A 21,183-nucleotide genomic window follows, 5' to 3' on the forward strand; every position below is an offset into this window, starting at 1 on the left:
TTAACTATGCTATTCATTGAGTTACGAGTTGCCTCTCTCGTTAATGGAATATCGCGCAACGCTTACTCTCGCTTCCCAACTGCCGCCGCGCTCACCACTCGCGATAAGATCGCTCGCCATTTCACGGGATTAAATATCGAGGTGGAGAAAAACCATCCTTTCATCTTACGTTCGAGCTTCGCCGGATCTTGAGAGCTTAAAAGCGTCTCGCGCGTCAGGAAAGTCATTAAAAAAATATATATATATGTACGTATGTATATATGGATGGATGTAACGCCGCGAGAAAACGTGTAAAATCGAAGCTTCGAATCTCTCTCTCTCTCATCCCTTATTTATTCCATTGACACGAAAGAGAAAATTCCCAAGTTTTTCGAATTATTTTCTCAAACGATCTTAAGGAGAATTACGAATCGTCGATTTTTCTCTAAAAGGAGAATATATGTATCGAATATGTATCGCGCGTGATTCCTTGATAATCGTGACTGAGAGCGAAAGGCCTGAGAATTAAGGCGCGGTTTGAAATGTCATCACTGTTAAAAAAAGGAAAAAAAGAGTAAATAAAAAAAAAAGGAAGAAAGGGGAAAAAAAAAAAGAGAAAGTTGTACGCGATGTATACACACGCGTCTGCCACGCGCGCTATTTAATAGCGCGGGGGGGGGGGGGAGGAGCGGGGCCGCGGTTTATCGGTGTTGGTGAGAAACTAGCCTGGCAATGGTGCATAGAACGATGATGATAGATGTTTACTTGTGGTGGTGCACTGTCAGTGGTGCAGGCCCATTGTTCCCCGGACACAAAACAGTCGGCGTACAAAGTGGCTGCTGCGTTCGCTGCGGCGAAGGCGAAGCCGAGGAGAAGCGGTGGGTGATGAGGGGGCGGGTCGAGGGTGCCTCCACGGTGGGTGGAGATGGGTACGGCACCGAGGAGAGAGAGAGAAAGAGAGAGAGAGAGAGAGAGAATCACAGCGGTATCAGGGAGTGGGTATTGTCTACAGAGCTAATCAAAACCAGCCCTTTCAACGGACCACTCTCTCCCCCTACCTCTCCTCTCCTCCCGCTACCTAACACACGCGTGTACATCACGCATCTACATCCGTGTCGGAGGACAGTGTGTAGGTGTCGTAGGTTTGTGCTGGTAAACCGTTTCTAGGTAAATAAGAGTCGAGGCTAAGTTTTCGCGTTTGCACACACGCGCTAAGGGTTGGGGAGGGAACAACAGTCGGGATATTTTCACGAGGCGAGGCTTACCTTTTTCGAGCGTGTAATTTCATGGTCGACAAGTTAGCAAGGGATGAAAGGGGTGAAAGGAGCGAGATTTCAACCACGAAGTCACGAAGTCACCTCGCGAGATAAAGGAACCGAATCGAGTTCCTTTCTCCTCTTCCCTTTCCATACGAAAAATCGGAAAATATAATAAATCTCGGCATCCGTATCGCGATTCGTTCGTCAGACGTACATACACGTGTGTTGAACTACGTCAGAGAGAGATTCGACGATATTGCAAGCACGGTTCTCGCGCCAAGTTTCGCATTTCGGAGAAGAACGAGATGATGAGAAAGAGAGATAATGTTTCTAATTTCCGAAACGAACCGTGTTACAGTTTAGTTGCGAGACCGTGTCGAACGCGTGCCTCTTTGCCTTCTCCCCTTTCACGCTCCTCCTCCTCTTCCCCGCTCTCTAAACTGTTCGCAAATTGAATCACACCGCGCGTTCGCGAAGAGAGTCTGCTCGCTTGGATGAAGATGGTGTTGTTGGAGAACAGGTTTCTCGAGTATGGACGCAAGGTGAGGGTGGAGGGAGAGAAAGAAGAGACCGAAACTCCGAGGGGAGGAGGCAGGGTGTACATTTCATAAAGTTGGATGTGTGCCGCTCGCTATTTGCCAAGGGTGATGGTGGCAGTCAGTGGTGGCTTGGCTTGGCTAGGCGACGGAGGAGGAGAGGGGTTGTATCTCTCTAACTCGAGCGCCTATAACATCCATATCTATATCCCATGTACCGGGTGTCCAATAAATCTATTACCCCGTCCCGTGGGGCTGGAACCGGCGGGTGCCGTACCAACGAATACACAGCAGCCGCGATACACGTATATAGACTGCATGAGGGATTGCCCCGATGCCCGTCTATCTCCGTTATGACTTCCAGCCACGAAAGGCGATCGCGTTCTTTTTCTCCTTTCCTTCCTTTTCCTCCTCCTCTCCGCTCGCCCCATATTTCTTCCGCGTGCTCCTTGCGCGAAGCGTAACGTCCGCACGTGTTGCAATGCTCTCTTTCTCCTCGCGTCCTCCTGAGCGGTATCTATATTCGTTTTTGTTTCTCCCCCCGACCTTTGGGGATCCGAGCTAACTCTTCCTCTCCCGAGTTCCTTTCTCTCTTCCTTTCTCAATAATCTTTCTTTTCTTTTTTTTCTCTCTGAATAATAAATAAACATGAATGGCATCTTCGAGATCTCCATTCTCCTCGGGAACTCGTGAAAGGGAAATGCGAAAGGGAAAGGGAGAAGAGGAAGAGGAGTATCGGTTTCCTGGCGGTCGGTGAGGAGGAACGGTGGTGATTCGCGGATAGTTGCGCCGGTTCAGCGAAGCAATCGGAGTTAGAGGAGCGGAGAAGAGAGAGAGAGAGAGAAGAGGAAACCACTTTCCGAGCAATTGTCATGGACAAAAAAGCCGGCGAAACGACGGGAACTACTCTGGAAACGATAACCGTGGACGGATGGACACGCGGTTGGTCGACGGACGGAGGCGCGGCGTAGACAAACGCGGAACGAGGAGCTGGCTGAGAGAGCGGCTAGAAAACGAGCAGGCAGAAACTCCCGCCGGTGGTTGGGAGAACCGGGGGGCAGGGAAAAAAGAGAGAGGGGGGGGGCGGGCGAGCGGAAAACGGAGGGGAGGCGCGGGGAGAGTAGGAGGGCACGGTAATACGCGAGACGGAAACGGGCGGGAAAAAGGCAGTGCCTAGCGGAGAATAAAACCAGAGAAATTGTCATTGTGCTGAAGAGGTCCGGGCATATAACAATGACAGCGGCTGACGCAGCATCCCGCAGCTACAGATCATCCCTGGATATTAAAAAGTCGGCCTACCGCGCGACGACTCTCCCTTTTCCTCTTTCTCTCTCTTCTGCGCACTCACCTCACTCGCCCCCCGTCCCTTCTTCTTCTCCTCTGTTTCTTTTTTCCCTCCCCTCCCCCCCTCTTTCCTTTTCTTTTCTCTCTTCCTTTCTTCCTTTCTTCCTTTCTTTCTTTCTTTCTTTCGTTCTCACCCCCTTCGACGCGGAAACCGCGTAACCGATACCAACACCAACGCCGTTGGTCGTGGGGAACGACGAGGATACGAGGGGGGGAGGAGGAGGGGAGGTTGGTTCGATTCCGGGAGATTCTCTCCTCGTTCCTTTTCCTCTTGCGAGAAAACAATGGCGAGATACTTCGCGATTTCGTGTCATCGACTCTCCCTCCCTATCAGGAATTGTTGAATCCTTGCATCGCGAGGAGGTACCATACATCGAGGGGAAGGTACCTCAGGAGGAGGTTTATCCGTGAAGGCCGTAGGGGTATCCTAGCTGCGTTCCCGTTTCTGGAGTTCTGGCCGGAGGTGGGGTACGCGGTGGGAAGAAAGGGGTCAGGTTGAGCGGTTCCGGATGACTTGGACGAGAACGGATACGTCAATGCGACTAGATGGAGGATGGAGAGGAGGATGGAGTGGAGGAGGGGAGGTTGACGATTGCACGGGAGGAGTGGTAGTATTGACATTCCCGTGGCATGGAATGGTTAGAATGGAGCAGCGGCTTCATGAACGATCTTGCCCCGGCCGGAATAACGCCTGCCTTTGTACCCCCGTACGGCGGGGGGAGGGTGGAAATCGAAGGAAGTAGGCACGAATTAACGAAGATTTACGTCGAGCTAAGTATTATTGGGTGGGAAAGAGAGTATTCGCGGATACATCGTGCCTTTCTCGATTCTCCAATCGGTTAATTAGCGTTGCTTACGCGCCAAGTGGATTTTCTTTCTTTCCTTCTTCTTCTTCTCGTGAAGAATATGAGAGACGGAGATTAAAAAATTTCTTTCGAATTCGAATGTATATATAAATAAAATAAAATAAAATGTACGTAGGAGAAGGAAGAATGCGAAGCAAGGATCGTCGGTGGATATTTCGAATTCCGTTAACGTCATCCTGTCAATAGGGAGGATCGTCTAGTTTCCTCGACGGGGAGAGACTCGCGTCTGTGGCGAAGAGACGATTGGGAGAAATGAAACGTTTCCATTAGATCCGCAACGATAATCCATGCACGCCCGATCCGCCTCTGATGCAGAAATTCATCAGGACACTCTTCTCATGAAGCATTCACGAGCACATTGAATTAATACCTGGATCATCCTGGAAACGGCGCGATGGCTATTAGTGGGCGTACAATACGGGCACCGATTCATCCATGTTATCGATCCTTCTCCCGTCAAAAATCGGCAAGCTTTCGACGTTGCTTCTTGCGCCGCTCTCCAACTCGGCTTTAAATGGAAAAAAAAAAAAGAATATCTCAAATTTTCGAACCTGATCAAAAAAGAAACCAAAACCGTCTACGATTGTGGAAACGCGCAACCTTCATCTATATCTTCGATTAACGAGCTGTCTTATCGCGACGAAAATCCGACGAAAATCGAAACGAGCGGGCAACGAGCTATCTCGCTTATGGAACACAGCGCGAGCGCCGTCCAAAATTCGGTGCAAGAGTCCTAGTGGCGGCCACTCGACGGGGAGGGTAACACATTGCGTCGCAATGTGCATCCGTTGTTCCTAGCCGGCCCTAGTGTGCGTATACAGGATCATGCAAATGTGACGCGTATGCGATACTCGTGTGGCCCATGACGTCTAGTGTCCTGCCGATGACGTTTACTGCAACCACGCCCTGTCCGTGCTCGTCCATCCTGGACAGGCATCGACCTCCTTAATTATCAAGGATTCGAATCGACCGATCTATATTCGCCCAATTATACGTTATATATATATATATATATCTTTCGAGCCCGAAATTTCGCACGGTTACGATAAATCGCGTAAGAACCGCGGAATCGACCGTGTAACGAACGCTTGAAATTCTTCGTCAACGAGTATTCCGGAATGCCTACGGGTTATCGTCACTGGACGCGTGAAATTTTACCGAGCGACAAGTTTCTTTCGATCCGTAAATAGGTCGTTGTTGGCAGGCCGAATTCCATAATGAGGGTGGAACGGGAATTTCGAGCGCGATTTAGCGGTAAGCCGCGCTAACCGCGCCGGTATACTTGCCCGGAAACGTGCGCTATAATTGTATCGAATTAGCGACAATTTTTTTTTTTTATTCCAACAACTTCTCCTTCAATTTCTCTTCCAAATTATTCTTCTTCCTTTTTTTTCCTCTTCCTGTCTTCCCAAAATACTTTGACGAATTATAATATTCCGTTCCTCTTCGATATCTATCTTGCATCTTTCGATACAAACACAATTCGTTTAATCAAATTCGATGTTCTGAATCGGAAAAAAAAAAAGAAAGAAATAGAAAAGAGGGGGAATTTGAAAGGGAAAGGGACGATTCGAGTCTTGTAGAAAAAAAAATTGCTTTACACGATTTAGAATACGGTTCGAATACGTAGCCCAGCGACCGACATCGAGAAGTCGAACACGAAGCGATGATATTCGATGGGAGTTTCGAGCACGAGCATCGAAATATCTGGTAGGCCGCAGTGGGCAGAGAGTATGTACCTACTCGGGTACGGAAATGTCCAGCGAGATAGCCACTCGTAACGAACAATGGCCGATTCTGGTCTCGCCAAAGTCGACTGTCCCTCCACGTGTATATACAAGAGTCCGCTCTCTTTCCTCGTCCCTCCCTCTCTCTCTCTTTCTCTTCTCCCGACCGTTGTGTCGGTACCGAACCGTCATAATACACGGTATCGCTACTTCTGCCAAGTGAGCGACTTCCGTCTTCCTTTTCGTTGTGCATCACAATGGGCCGCAAATTTAAGAGTGTCTGCGAGAAAGCCGCGTACGCTCGTCTTCGAAAACCTCTTCTTCGAAGGAAGAGAGAGAAAGGTAGGAGTGCGTTTTTTTGAATAGACACATTCCTATTGACTGACGATCGTTTTATTTCTTCGTATGTGTATAAAGGAGGAGGGGGAGTATATTAGAACGCGCTCTACAATATCAATCCTTTCAATACTTCGTTTTCGAACGTTAATCAAACGTCTAGAATTCTTCTCCGAAAGAAAATTCCATCTCTGCGGAGACGCAACTCTTCTCCTCTTTCGAGGAGGGACGACCGATTTTTCTCTACCTAGAAGAGGCTCCAGAAGAGAGTTACGCGGCCTCCTTTTTATAAGAACTTATGTGAGAGATCGGGCCAACGTGTCTCCGCTAATCTCCGCTATTTTTTCGCGACCGATGTGACCAATCGTCGATGATCGCGATGAATCTTGAGATTTTCCTCGAAAAAGGAAAAAAGAAAAAAAAAAAAGAACGTACGACGATTTCGAGGATCCTTCGAGGAAGAAAGAGACGATGCTTCGCGAAAAGCAATTAGGGGAACGAAGAGGGGGGAAAGGGAAACAATCGAGGGAGGGAAAAGTACGCGTCAGGATCGAATGTCGATGGAGACGCGATTGATTATGATTTATGGCGAGGAAGTATGCTCGCATCGATGGACTCGCCGATGTCCTGCGATTCGGAAAATTTCACGTGGAGAAAATCTGAACGTGACCCGCGATAGGACAGAAATTCTTCGAAATTCCCTATCCCTCTATTTCTAATCATTCCTCTCAGAATTTAAATTACCACGAGGATCGCCAGCCACACCTCTCCAGTCCTAATTGATCTCGTCAACGCGCGATTAAGCTTTCTAAATTCATAGAAAACGCGCGATAATTATGCACGGCTAGTGATATATTTATCCTCCTCGGGGGATGCCTCTTGATCTGTCTAGCAAAGGCGAGGTGAATGTCTAAATAATAATAATAGAGGCGTTGAACTAATTATTCATTTCTTCCTGTCTTTTTGTACAAATGGATGTTTAAATTCGTAAAAGATTGAAGATAGTTTGTCTAGTTTGTATATAACAGAGAAAAAGATACTGTGCATGATCGTTTAAAGACTTAAACAAAAGAAAGAATGAATAAGTAAATCAGTTCATTGTTCTGCAACGATACAATTCTTCGTTTCTAAAAAACATTTGACGATGCAAATTATAAATAATCAATTTATACGAACAGATTTAAGATAGATAGAATTGTTGTACTATGACTTCTTATATCGAGTAATGTAACGAGTCTTGATATTTCATCTTCGTATTTTTATAAAGATTATAAAGAAATAAAACTAGCTACGTTCACGAGTAATATTCCTCCCAAATTCAAACGCATGAAATATATATATAGAAATCGTACGAAAAAATAAAAAAAAAAAGAAATTACGAATGCACACAAAGGGATGCACGAAAGATATGAATATTTCCACACCCATGCGAAGAATAAAATTACACAAACATACGTTCTTTTTCTTTTTTTCCAAGATTTTAATTCGCTCCACCGACCCATCTATCCCCGACATTATTTATTATTATTTTCTCTCTTTTTATCGACACGAACTACCCCCTCCCTCCCCATTCCAATCAAAATCCATCCAATTCTTGTATACAGCTGAGCCACGAATTGCGCAACGAAGCCGTCAATATTTCGCCCCGCCATTCGTGCGGGTAGCTGGGTCAGGCTTATTCAATATTAAGGAACTGACCGCGCCTGAAGCGGTGGACAATGCGTCTCACTATCGTAGCTGTCGACCTGGACGAGCACGCCAATTGATACCCCGAAGGACTCGCGAATAGTTCCCCCGGGATCCCTTTCCCTTCCTACCTGATCCCGTTGAATTAATTGCGCCTGCACAAAGAGACGAGACGACCTACATTCTACGCTTCTCCCACGTTTTCTTCCCCTTTTCTCCCTCCCCCCCGACATATTTGTTCCCTTTCGCCAAAGTTAAATGGATCATCGAACAACAAGATCGGTACAATCGATTGAAACACGTCTAAAGAAGAAAAAAAAAAAAAGAAAGGAGATCGAAACTAGGAGACTGCTAATTAAACGGATTGATGGACGCGATGATATCGGTGAATAGATAAGCCTTCCCCGATGGAAATCGATCAAATTAAACATCCAAGATGTTAAATTAATCGGCATCTATTCGCTCGGTTGATAAAGTGGTTTCCATTTTCCATTAAAACCGATCATGCACGAAGTGGGATCGGTCTTTACACTGAGCCGGCCACAATTTTAAGGCGAGATTTTTCAATCGATAATAATTACAAGATTGGACGAGATGATCAAAGAGATTGAGAAGGAGGAAGGGGATTAACGAATTATCAAAGAAATCTTTTCTTTTTAACGAGAGTTTGTTAAAAAAAAAAAAGAACGTAACAAAACGCTTGATAAATCGAACGATACGATTCTAAACGTCGAGTCTAGCCACAGCCAACGAGTGCATTTTGAGACGCGCTTCAAGATATCTCATTAATTAAGTCCCTGCCGGATCTTAAGGGCAAAGACGGTAAAAGATACGATACGAACGAGTTTGCAAAGTTTTCTCGGCTGATAAAAGCGATTAAACGGTGGCATAATGTAACGGTAACGGTAACGTTGGTTGGTTGGTTGGTTGGTTCGTTAGGGAAACGGTGGGCTTCTTGCCCTAAGTGATCTCGTATAACACGGGATTTTATGGAGAGTGCATCGAGGTGGAGGTCTCTTTGCATGCATTTGGAGGAAGGCTGAGTGCCTCCGCTATCGAAATGACGATTATCGTCCATCTTGTCGAGCTTGCGGCCGCGCTTTAGGCCCGATACACATTTCTCTCCACCCTCCCTCCTCCCTCCAATTTCCTTCCAAGATTTACGTCCCTCTCCCCCTCTCGAAACGGATGCTCCTCTCGGTACATACACACCGATCGTCCATCAAACATTCATCGATCTCCTTCCACGATCCTAGGCCACGCTTTCGTCGTCCAATTTTTCCTTCTTTTCCTTTTTCTTTTTTTTTTTCCTTCCATATCCAAGTCATACCTCCCCCTCCAGTCATACAGTCACGCAACAGGGACGAAGGGTTTGTAATTTTGATCGGTGGAATCGGTGGAAGCATCGACGTGGTTAATGCACGTGATTAACGCACGGTGGTTAAATCTTGAGGCGATGCCAGGCCAAGCCTCGGCATTCCCTTGATTGTGTCTGTAATATTAAACGCAATTCAACTTGGCAGACAACCGGGCGGCCTACGACGATGGCCGGTATCGAAGTAAATAGGGCAACGAAGGGATATCATCCCCATCGAGACGAAACTTGAACCGAGTTTTCAACAAAATCTCGGTTACGCGCGTATACAGCAACTCCCAACAGGGGGAGGGCCGGCCGGTAATTAATTAAGGATGAATCGATCTTTCCACCAAACTATCCTCCCACCTCGACAACCATCTTGTTAAGGAGATCTCGTTAATCCCCCCGTGCGTTGGTCAAAGACCAAGTACATCGCGTACCATCAGCTTGCTGCGAGTCTTCCTCTAGTCTTCTTCCTACTTGGCTAATTTATCCAATCGTGCTTTATTGCCGTCGATTTATATCGGTCAGACGTATGAGAGAGAACTATCCTGTCCCATCCCTCTCGGGGATATCGGTCTCGAAATTTGTTTGCCTTTGTTTTACGACGGGACCAGGTTGCATCAACTGGATCTTATTGGATTCCGAGACGACGCCGATCCCGAGAAACACGGGCGCACGTGTTGTGTGCACGAGGCGATACACGCGTCACGCACACACGAATCTCGGACGAGGGAAATTTATAAGCTGGATAAAAGAAAGAGAAAGGATAAAGAATCTCTCTCTCTTGAGAGAGAAAGAAATGAAACGTACGAATGCTTCGAAAAAATTTCCAAAAATTTCTGAAACAAAAGGAAGAGAAACAGAGAGAGGTTCCATTTAGGGGTGTAAGCCGTTGTTCCCGGAGGAAGGAAAGGCAAAGTCTTGTGTCCTCTCTCGTGGAGAAAAGACAATCGCGACGGGGGAGGGATATATAAGAGCGGTACGATGTAAAAGGAAGGCAAGGTAAGACGGTAAGGAGAGGTGTGGGGTGGAGGTGTGCAGGACGAATAGCAAGCAGTGTCTCGTGGGAGTGTGCACCAGGTGCCGGGTTAACCCCTGCGGCTTAGATGTCTTTAGGCGGCGCGTTACCCTGTCGTTTCGCAACCAGAAGGTGGTAACCAATCGGTCCGTGTTCGGGGAGGAAGAAGACGAGGATGGAGGAGGAAACAAGGTGGATGTTGTCTAGACGAGCGTACAGGGGGGTACGTTCTCTACGTGACTACGGGAAAACCATTCTTCTTTCCGTGGATCCGTGGAGAGAGGATGATCCTGCGCTTTTCTCCTTTTTCGCGCTAATCGAACGTTGCAAATTTCGCCTGCATCTCTCTTTCTCTTTGTTTTTCTTCTTTTTTTTCTAACGCGCGAGATTTATCGCGGGTTATCCACGAGTTTGAGCTCAAATTTCCGATTATTATAAATTCCTGAACCATCGTTAAACTCTTCAGAGAGACACGATCCCTTCTTAGAAGTCTCGAATGAAATAACACGAGTGTTGGACACGGAATGGAAGAAACGGAACGCAAGGATAGGTAAACCGATTGAATAAAATTTTAATCGACTTTCAATGGTAATAATACGAAAAAGGAAAAAGAGTAATTGTTTATCGTCATCAAATTTTTCTCCCCACTTTTCTTCTAATCGATACCCATCCAGTGTCAAGCTGGCGATCTAACTCTCCTCTTCTCGTTTATTATCCTCGAACGAAAAATATTTCCAGCCGAGGAATACCGTTCATTTCCACAATCCTCCTCCTCCTCCCCGATGCTTAATAACGCGTACAACATATATTTCTCGAGACTTAAGGTTCAAGGCAACCGAAGACGAATGAAAAAAAGAAGAAGGAGGAGGAGGAGCCGATGTGGATGCGGAATACACGGAAGATAGAAAGGAACAAAATGGTTGGCAAAAAACGTATTTTCGTTTGCAAGTTCGGAAGGAGGAGGGAAACTACCCTCCACCCTCGGAAAGGTAGCAACGGAACGGCGTAATGCGGCGTGGTAGCGCGTTAGGGTACGAAAAAAAAAGAAAAAGAAAAAAGAAAAGAAAGAAAGAGAGAGAGAAAGGAGCGCGAAAGGAAAGGAAAGGCAGTGCATGTGCATTCGAGGCCGTACGATAGGCAGTAAGTAAAATAATAAAATACAAGCAACGTCGGTTGTACCGCGTCGATACGACGGGACCAATGGGAATCTGGGAAAGCCCGTGACGTCGTTGGACGCACGCCCGTTGCTAGGAGGGTCGTAGGTGGAGCTTGCAAGAGCGACGCCCCAGGAGGACAGGTGGAAAACGCAGGTGAAACGCGAGATTCCTACGGGGGCGACGCCGAATTCGTGACGTGTACGGTGCACCCTTTTCGCCTTCTTCTTCCTCTTGTTCCACCGGACGGACTCCCCTGTTTTTCGAACCAACCCCGCGCCTCTTTGTCGCAGTACCACCGCCCCTTTCCAAGTACCAAGGAGACCGCACACGCAAACACACGTACACACACCCGCGCGCACGTTACACGTTTTCTCCAAAATGGACGACATTAATCCTTAAACGCGGCCTCGCGTTCGATGCACGCGAACGAGTGCATCGAATAATAAGCCGGCGCGAACGACCATGAAATTCGTATTCCTATTTCGCGTTAACCACGTTCCCTTCCCTCCTCTCCCTCGTTTCGAGGGAATTTTTCGGACGTTCAGAAGAAACGTTTAGACGTATCGATCGAGTCCGCTCGGTCATCGAGTGTTTTGAATAATTGAGAGGAAATAAAGGAACGGATGTCGCGTCGAAATCGAATCGAAATTTCCGGGAGACCATGGTCTAGGATTCGAGGAAGGGGGCGTAAGAAGGAGGCGTAAAATTCGTTCCCTTCCTCCCTCTGAGCATCCTCCAAGAGAGAGATCGCGCTGTCCAACGACAGCCGGTCTCGAATATTCCACGTACAAGTCGGGAATATGGAGGCACGTAGATACGTATTTCGCCAAAGAAATACGTATCTTTTGGCCCTCCCTCTTCCATCCTTCTTGAGAAGGTAGTGGAAAGACAGAGAGAGAAGGAGGAGGAGGAGGAGGAGAAAGGCGAGGAGAAGAAGTTGGCCGTGGGTTGGAGGAACCACAGACAGGTTACCTGCGTGGAAGTAGAATTTTGTGCAGAGTTGTGTGTGTATATGTGTGTGTTGCGCGGTTGTAACCGCACACAGACGCCTCGGTTGTGGCCGCCACGTATGGGCGTACCTTGAAAGACGCCTGCAACTTTCATGCCGAGACGCGAGACGCCTTGTCGGAAGATGGCTGTCGGGTAACAGCCAGCCTCGAATAAACTGGTAAATGCTTTCGTTCGACTAGCTCCGAGCTACAAGAGCAAGCCCGAAGAAATCCATTTTCGATTTGTTCCCGAGTGCTCTCCAGCCGAGTTGGGCGGAATTTCTTGCCTCTTGCCCAGCAATGGCGCCCGGCCTGATCTGATCTACCACCCCTAATGCCTCTTTAGGAGGAGAACCCGGGGTGTATACCTATTCCGTATACGTGGAAGCCTTCCACGTCTCGAGAATTCGTGCAGACTTCTTACAGAGTCTTATACGTCGAGTATCGAGATGTACACATATATATATTTTCCGTTTCGCTCGTTTATTTTTTAGTAAAATCCTAGAAGGAAGAGGAGGAAGAAGAGGAAGAAGATTATTGGTGCTCGATACGAAATTTATCGCGATGGGGGTATTAAAGAGAAGATGAATATTTTAACAATTAATCGCGCGAGGAGAAGATATTCGCCTCGACGTGTACCCGCTCCTCCTCCTCCTGCTTGCCAAAAATCGTATTAAGATCCTCGGAAGATAAGTCGAAGGTCAATAAAGCACGTACGCGCTTCCCTGTTTCGGAATTAAAAGTCGTCGTTCTCGTCTATCGGTAATTGAATCTCTCGTCGAGGAGGATCATCTCGTCGAGCCGTCGAGTTCGGTTCGAAAACAAATTAGAAACAAATTCGAAAACGAATTTGCAAGGAAAATTTATATACGCGTATATACAAGTGAAAAAGAAAAAAGGGGGGAGGGGGTGGAGGGAAAGAAGAAATATAATAGAAATTTAAGAAAAACATAGTTTCACGAAAAGTTTCACTCGCGCGAATACGTTTATTATTTATTTTGTCCAATAAATTCGAGAAGTTGGACACTTTAATCCGCGGCAACTTGGAAGTGGCTGTCAGTTAGGCTCGCGTACTTATTACTACTTAAGCGTTTTAATGGACAAGTTATTATTCTGATATATTGGCTTTTAAGCCTGGAGCCATCTCTACGCCCGAGGACCGTGATCACCCCACACGCAAATTATTTGTCAACCTTCTTTGCCTCGCGCTAATTGATTAGCGAGCAGAATGCGCGAGATCCCCGTGCAAACTCTATTTCACCTACCTCTTTTCCCTACCTTCTTCCTTCCCTCCTCCTGTACCATCGACAGACCAATTATTTCCTCCTTCTTTCGACCCATTACTCGACTTGGCCGCTCGGACTTTGCCCGACAATTCGATCTCGAGTTTTCGCGGGGAAAATTGGAGAATAGCGAAAAGAAGAGAAGAAAAGGTCGGTGGTGGCGAAACACAAAGAACGAAAGAAGCAAAGTCCTCACCGAGGACTCGCTGTCACTTATCCCGGAAGGAGGACGGATCACGCGCGATTTCGTTCTCTTTCAACGATGGCCCTGGCGGAAGAGCGTATGATTCCAGGGACGGGAAATGGGCTTTGTGCGGGACTCGCAAATGGCGAGAGAGCGAAAAAGAAATAATTTGAAATGGAGCCCGCATGCGATGTACACGCGTCCGAGTATTCTTCACCCGAGTACGTGTACACGTGTACGCGTGTTACAACACACCCCCGCCACGAGCGAACGAACGAGCGACGACGACGACGACGACGACGACGACGACGACGACGACGACTTCTGTCCCTCTTTTCAGGGTTCGCCGCGAAGCACCGTTTTGCATTAAATCGCCGCTACGTGTGTAATCGCGAACCAAGGGCGACGTGAAAGAAGAAAAGGGAAAAGAAAGAGAGAAAAAAGGAGGGCGGGAAAGAGGTAGAGAGTTTTAACGCGCTGCTCCTCTTCCGCGCGCGTTTACTAGACGCGGACCCAACCCTGCTGCCTCCTATCATGGGGGTTCGATGATGGTTTACGAAGACTTCGAAATGGGCGGACAACGAATCCGTGGTCCCTCTTCTCTCGTTTCTCTCAAAAGAATCGCCCCGTTAAGAGAGGGTGTATATTCGTTTTACGGGGGGAGGGGTACGCCGCGCTCTCCTCCTTGTCGCGTCCTTTTACAGAGCGGGTTACAGAGAGTGGAGGTTTTAGAGAGTGGAGAAAAGTGTGTGCGTGCGTGTGTGCCCCCTCCCCTTCTTCTCGCGAGGCGCGAGGCTGGTCGCGTTCGAGGTTTTAATTTTAATTACCGTGCGGTGGATACGGCCGCGATTAAATCAATAGCGGTGTTTGGATGCGATATCGATCATACGGGTGTTGGGAAAATAACGAAGTTATTTCCGCGACTCGGCTGCGGTATTGTTCCAAACTCGTTACCTGAACGCTTGATCCAACCGCTCCTCGCTCGCTTTGGAACGAGCCTCTATTTTTTTAAAATGTACGATCAACAAACGATATTTCGATAATAATTTGGGTGAAGAAGGGGAAAAGGAAGAAATATCGGCTCGTAAGGTGGAGATGGAAAAATTCGGGGGCGCGCGAGGATGACGCGAAATTTCGCAATGTTGCGAAACCAAGCGGCGTTGAGACGAGTGGATAGAAGGATGGCGCGTGATCTCGAGGACGGCGAACGAAAGGGGGGAGGGTACGATTCACCGGTATTCAAATTCGAAAGCGAAAAATGTCTAGCGTTTGCCCGCCGCACAAGTCGTCCTCGGCTCCGTAATGCCCGGCCTGATATGCATCTACGTGCCTGCCAAGGGCAGAGACTCCCCGGCTTATTAATATTAAACAGCGCCACTTTCCCCGAACACGGTTGTGCTATTGTCGATCGCGAGCCTCGCCGCGTTCAACGCCGGTCCAGGGGACTTGACTTAACCCGAGGAGTACACACGGGAGGAGGACACTTTTAAATAGCGGAACAAGCAATCCACGAGTGAAGGGATTCCTCTCTCTCTCTCCTCTCCCCCCGATGGATCCCGATGGATACTTCATCCGTCCCTCTTGCATCACGCTCCGATCGCCCCCTTATCGTCGTCGCCCCGCGAAATTTTTTATCGGCGAAAACCAGCGGCATCAAAGAGTGGTTCGAGCGAGGAGGAAGTATGTTTCTTCGCCAGACGTGCTCTCCCTCTCTCTCTCTCGTTTCGTATCCCGTGTTTTCCAGGGGATGATTGTTTCCCCGAAAACAATCATTTTGTTTCTCGTTGTTTCGAGGGGAGAGAGGGGGAACGTTCATCCCTTGTTCACAGTTCACATTTCGAAAGAATTGGAAGCCTCTTCCTTCCAATTGAACCGTCTCCCCATCACTTGTTATTACTCGGCTATTATGTATATCCGAGACACGGGGACCGAGACAAAGTTGCTCCAGAAGAGAGAGGGAGGAGGAGATGTTATCGATTCACTCGCGGGTGCATTAAGAAACGATTTTTCTAAACCAAGGAACGTTTTCTAAACCAACGCGATTGATCGCGGCAATTATCGGGGCGGCGGCGGGCTTATTGGCACAATTTCTTTTATCTTCCATACCCCGATCCCAGGTGCATCCTCCCTTAACCGACCAACCGACACTCGGTTACCGCGAGTGGAAACCGTGAGAGGGGGAGAGAAAGAGAGAGAGAAGGGGGAGAGAACGATCGAAACAAAAGGGTGAGAGTAAGGGTGGCGGTAAGAAGAAAGAGATATACCGTGTACCTCTCGAGGACAGAGCGAGCGAAAGAGATGGAACGATTACCTAGGCTCGGCTCGGAGACACGGCGAGAGCGCGGGCGAGAGCGAGAGAGAAGAAACAATGAACGAGGGAGTTATCTGTAATGGAATAAGTTGGCAACAATGGCGCATTGTTTGCCGGGACGTTCGCATCGTCCCTGTTGACGGACATTATCGCCGGACGTTGCGTTTCCGGCACACAGGGACGTCCTCGTCCCGTCACAAGACGTGTCAGCCGACGATGATTCGCGCGGCGGAATGTATGCCACGCGAGCTGCTACTCCTCTGGCAGAAAGCCACCCATTCAAATTCGCGGCCGCCTATCGAACTATTGCGAATGGAAAACGCGGCCGCCCCGCCAACCACGCCACCCCCTACACCTGTCCTTCAACCTCTACTTCTTCTTACCTTCCCACACGCAAGCAAGAAAACCCAGTTACCCTCCAATCCCCCTTCCAACGTTGAGAGAGAGAGAGAGAGAGAGAGAGGCGTGGGATCGCGAGGACGACGTCGCGATTCGAAATCGTTGGCGGGTGAAAAGGAGGGGGTGCAAGAGGAACGGCGCGTCCAAGGTTCATCCCTTAACGCGGCGGTAATACCACGAACAAGACGGATTAAGACGACAAGACCCTTGCAATCTTTGCTTACCATCCTGCGCCTACCTACAACGACGTGCCAACGGGGCTAAAACCACCCTCACGTTTAAACGCGGCTCGAGCCAATCGCGGGATTTGCCTCGGATCTTACCTGCGATTATTATTATTATTATTATTATTATTATACAACGAGAGTTTCCCAGTATCTCCCTTTATTCCTTATCTATCCAACTATCCACCCTCGCTAATTTTTTGTCAACGCGACACTGGTGAACAGGGGGTGAATCGCGTATCGCCACGCGTGATTATTTCAATTACAAGGTGGAGACGTGGGGGGAATCGGTGATAACGGAGGGACAAAAGGGGGAGAAATTATCTTAAAGATCCAACAGATGCATTTTCAGTCGACTGCGCGCCGACACACGCACAGATGCGCGCGATTCTCCGACCCAAATCGGACAACTCGTGTTCAACGCTCGTCTCTCCTTCTTCTTTTTCTTTTTTTCTTTTTCTCTCGTCGAAAACGTTTTTTCCAACGTGGATAGATGGAAACGCGTATGGAAACGTAGAAACGAATGGTGAAATTATTGGTGGCGAAACAATCGCGGGAACGAAACGAAAGAGAGAGAGAGAGACGCATTCAAAGAGGGAGAGACGTGATTTCCGCGACGTACGAATTCGTCGCGGAAAGGGGACGCTGGGAGGAGAGAAGAAGTGTCCGAATGGATACGCTTTGATGTAACCCGTCCCCCGGTTAATGTTGTAACGGTTGTGGTGTAGGCGCAAAGCGGATTACGAACAAGTTAAAAGTATTAAAATCACGATGTATTTTAACTCGGCGTTCTCGAAAACGAAACGCTCGGGACGAAAGCGGAGCAGAGCAGGAGGAGGAGGAGGAGGAGGAGAAGAAGACGAGAGAAACGACGAGGGTGAGGAGGCCGGAAGGCGAGGAACGCGAAACACTGTAGTGGAGTATGAAGCGAGGAGAAAAGGACGGAGACCAAAGAGGCCGAAAAAGGATGGGGGGAGGGAGGGTGGGCGAGACGAAGGAGTACGAGAAACAGAGAAAGGAGAGGGAGGGTGGTATAGAGACAGGGAGAAAAAAAGAGAGAGAGAGGACAGAGTGTATAAGTGCTCCGGCTGCAGAGACGAGAGATGAAAGGCGTAGCGCGCTCGAGGACACAGATACATTTGTCAGGGAGGATACTAAAAAATAATGAAAAAAAGGAAGCAAAGAGCGGGAAGAGGTAAGGGGGATGAAAGAGGGTGTAGCTTGCAGACCTCCGGAATTTTCCGTCCTCTGGAGAAATCTTTCCGTTTCGTATGCTACGTTACCTTGGAAAATTGATAGCACGCGACGATGATCATCACCGCGCGACTATTGGTTATTAACAAAAAAAAAGAAGAAAAGAAAAGAAAAGAAAGGAAGGAAGGAAGAAAACATCTTCGCGTGTTTTTACATGTACACCTCGATTAAGATCAAAAATGATTCGACGACGTAGAGTACAGATGGATGAATGAATGGATGAATGGATGGATACGATTCACCACGGCTTTTCGCGAGGATTTTCACAGAAGGAAAACGGCGCGACGAAGAGGAGGAGAAGGAGGACGATGAAAAATCGTTGTGCACGCCGAAAGTGTAGATAACAACGCATAAACGTTTACTTGTACGCAACGTTTAGATACAATTTTCAGTCCATCCGACGGAGAGAAGAATTAAAGAACAGAGGATTATTCCTCGAGGGGTGGAAAAGGAGGAGAAGGAGGGGGGGAGGGAAGGGGGAAGCCGGAGGATGGTTGCAGAAGAACGGGGTGGAATTAAGCATCTCGCCTGAAGAGACTTCAAGTCACTTCAGCATCGTTCCCTTCCCTTCACGGGTACGACAAGGATTAAAATCTGCCTGCTATAGCGTCCCTCCCCCCCCCCCACCCTCCCTTCCAATATTAAACGGATGTTTCGATACCTCGGTGTCGATCGGTCGTCGGGTCTTTTTAAATTTTTCATTCAAAACTTTGGAAAACCTTCAGAGGAGGGAAAGAGGAGAGGAGGAGTAGAAGGAGGAGACGTTATTCCTTATCCCTCGAGACGACAAACTCGATCCTCGAAAGCCGTTATCATCACTATTGCTATTATCGCTATCATATCTCGCCGAGAAGAAGGAAATGATTGGCACGCAACGTTGGTTCGCGGATCGCAGAAACGAAACGGAAATGTAACGTCTTGCGCGATCAAATTAACAGTGTCACCGACAGCCGCCAATCCAGGAAACGTCTATATCAGGATGGATCCGAGTGGTGCTGATTACATGCAGTTCGCGCACCGCCGTCACAACGTCAAGATAGCATGATCGCATTACAACAACCCTCGAGCGATGCTATCAAGCTGGTTACAAGCGTGGTTAGCCCCGATTAGCGCATATAGGAGCCGGGCGAACACGTTGCTCTTGCTCACCTCCGTTGATCGGTGTTAAATTGCGCTCGTTCCGCGTTTAAAACTCATCGTCATCATCGTCATCATCTTGTTCCACGTGGAATGGCCGAGAGTCGAGCGAAAAATTCCTCGTATTCGAGCAAAGATCGAGGAAATATACCAATACCATTTATTTATAGAAACTCGTGCTTCTCTGCGAGGAAGAAGAGACATCGCGGAGACAGAGAGAGAGAAAGAGATGATAGTGCGACGACGACGAGTTATGGGGTTGGTAGTTGGTTGGGTGGATGTGGCATGGGATCACCATAAGGTGGGATATTTCGTGAGGTTGCTACAGGACGTTCCTTCTCCCGCGGGAATTTCGGGATCACCCGTTATATCCGTGGATATACAGGTCGAAGCGACGAACGACTGGAAAATAATTTGCAGTTCTCGCCCTCGTGGGGGAGATGACCAGAGACGTAGTAACGTTTCCGCGTTTCTACGTACGTATATACGTATGTATGTATGTATACATCTCCTTTTCCTTTTTTGCCTTCGTTATTCCATCCCTTTTTTATTCCGTCCCAGAATTTCGCAGAGGGCGTAGATAATTAGAACGAGATTATCGAGTGGCTGGAGGAACGATCGATCCTCCAGCAGCGATGTATTAATTATCCAACGGGATAATTTCGCGCCGGGGCGCGAATAAATTTTCCAAAAGTATCGATTCCCCTCCATGATGATTGCTTGAAAGTTTATTCAATTTTCTTGGCCGTGGATCTTATCGGTCCGGGCCGATATAAATTTTCGCCAGATGAGAAGACGAAATTGAAACCCTAGGGGAGAGAGAGAAGAAACGATAGAACGAAAGAAAGAGATTTGAGGAATCTATCTCTCCAAGAAACTAAAACGAGATTTATATATCCCGGAATACTCCTATATTTCCCGATTGCGATGAACTACGATCGAGAGAAAAAGGGAGAAAATATATATATATATATATATATATATATATATTCGAAAGATCTTTGAAAATTCTGTTCGATAAAATATCCCGATTTCTTTTCGTAAGGAAATCGAACGATGATCGAATCACATCGATAAACAACGTACACGTACATTGTAGTTTTTGGAAACGCAGAAACACAGACAGAGAGAAAGAGAGACTAAAACGTTTATAGGCACTTAGGGCAACTTTTCCTCGCGCAACGCTATATGAATAAGTGATAAAGCGGTAGGAGGATGAGGGAGTGGGCCGTGGTATAAATTCCAGGAAGGTTGTCCTTTCCTGCTTCTCCCAGGGGTGCACCACACCCTCTACTAACCATCGGCACAAGGGTTATATTTGATAGATATGACCGGGCTAAGTGCTTATCGTATTTCGTTTAGATGCCACCACCACCAACGTTTAAACCAACGCGCGATCTTTCGTGTGGACGCTCCTTAAAGACGCTCCAAAGGGTTCGAAAAGCCTTCGAGCCGAAAGGATCGTTCGAGTTGGACCGGTGCCAAAGGATAAAATTTTCACCGAACGAAAATGTATTAGCGCGCTCACCAACGCGCGATGCGAGTCGTGCTAAATTATGAAATTTTTTGTTAGCCGAAAAGCGATAAAATAGTGGGGAAACGGGAAGGTCGGCAATTCTCAAAGGGGAACGCGGATGAAATAATTTATAAACTTTGTGGACGCGTGGTAGCGTGATTAAATTACGCCCGCGATAACCGCTCCGTCGGAATCAAATCGAGAAGGAAAAATTCTCTTCTCCCTTATCGCCATCGCAACAACAATGAATCGAAAAAACTGAAACCGATCGCGTAGAGCAACGTAGGTTAATTCTTCGCGTTGTTCCGGAGTTTGAGGATAAAATTGGCGATAATGTCGGCGCGGGTGACCAGGTGGTAGCACAAATCCGTGCCAAGGATTTCGATTTGACGTTGGTGGCAGAAGAGGCAAACACAGGCAGGAGAGCACCACCATAGAACGGAACGAGGGATAAAGAAACGTAGAGAGTAGGCTTACCCCCGGCTGTTCGAGATCGAAGCCGCCTTATAGTATGCCTTTTCGATGGTCGTACGAAGGCCTTAAGGGATAAGACCTCTCTCTCCTCCTCCTCTCCGCCTCTTCTTTCATTCGCGCTTTCGAAAGAAGAGAGGAGGAGGA

The 21,183-nt window shown here is 47.8% G+C and overlaps 1 long non-coding RNA gene across 2 annotated transcripts in view; it reads right to left on the reverse strand.

The window, feature by feature from the left end:
• Positions 1 to 21,183, reverse strand: part of LOC100577428 — a 108,294-nt gene that overhangs the window by 64,656 nt on the left and 22,455 nt on the right. The window lies entirely within an intron of this gene.

Source organism: Apis mellifera, linkage group LG13 (assembly GCF_003254395.2).
Source record: "Apis mellifera strain DH4 linkage group LG13, Amel_HAv3.1, whole genome shotgun sequence".
NCBI lineage: Eukaryota > Metazoa > Arthropoda > Insecta > Hymenoptera > Apidae > Apis > Apis mellifera.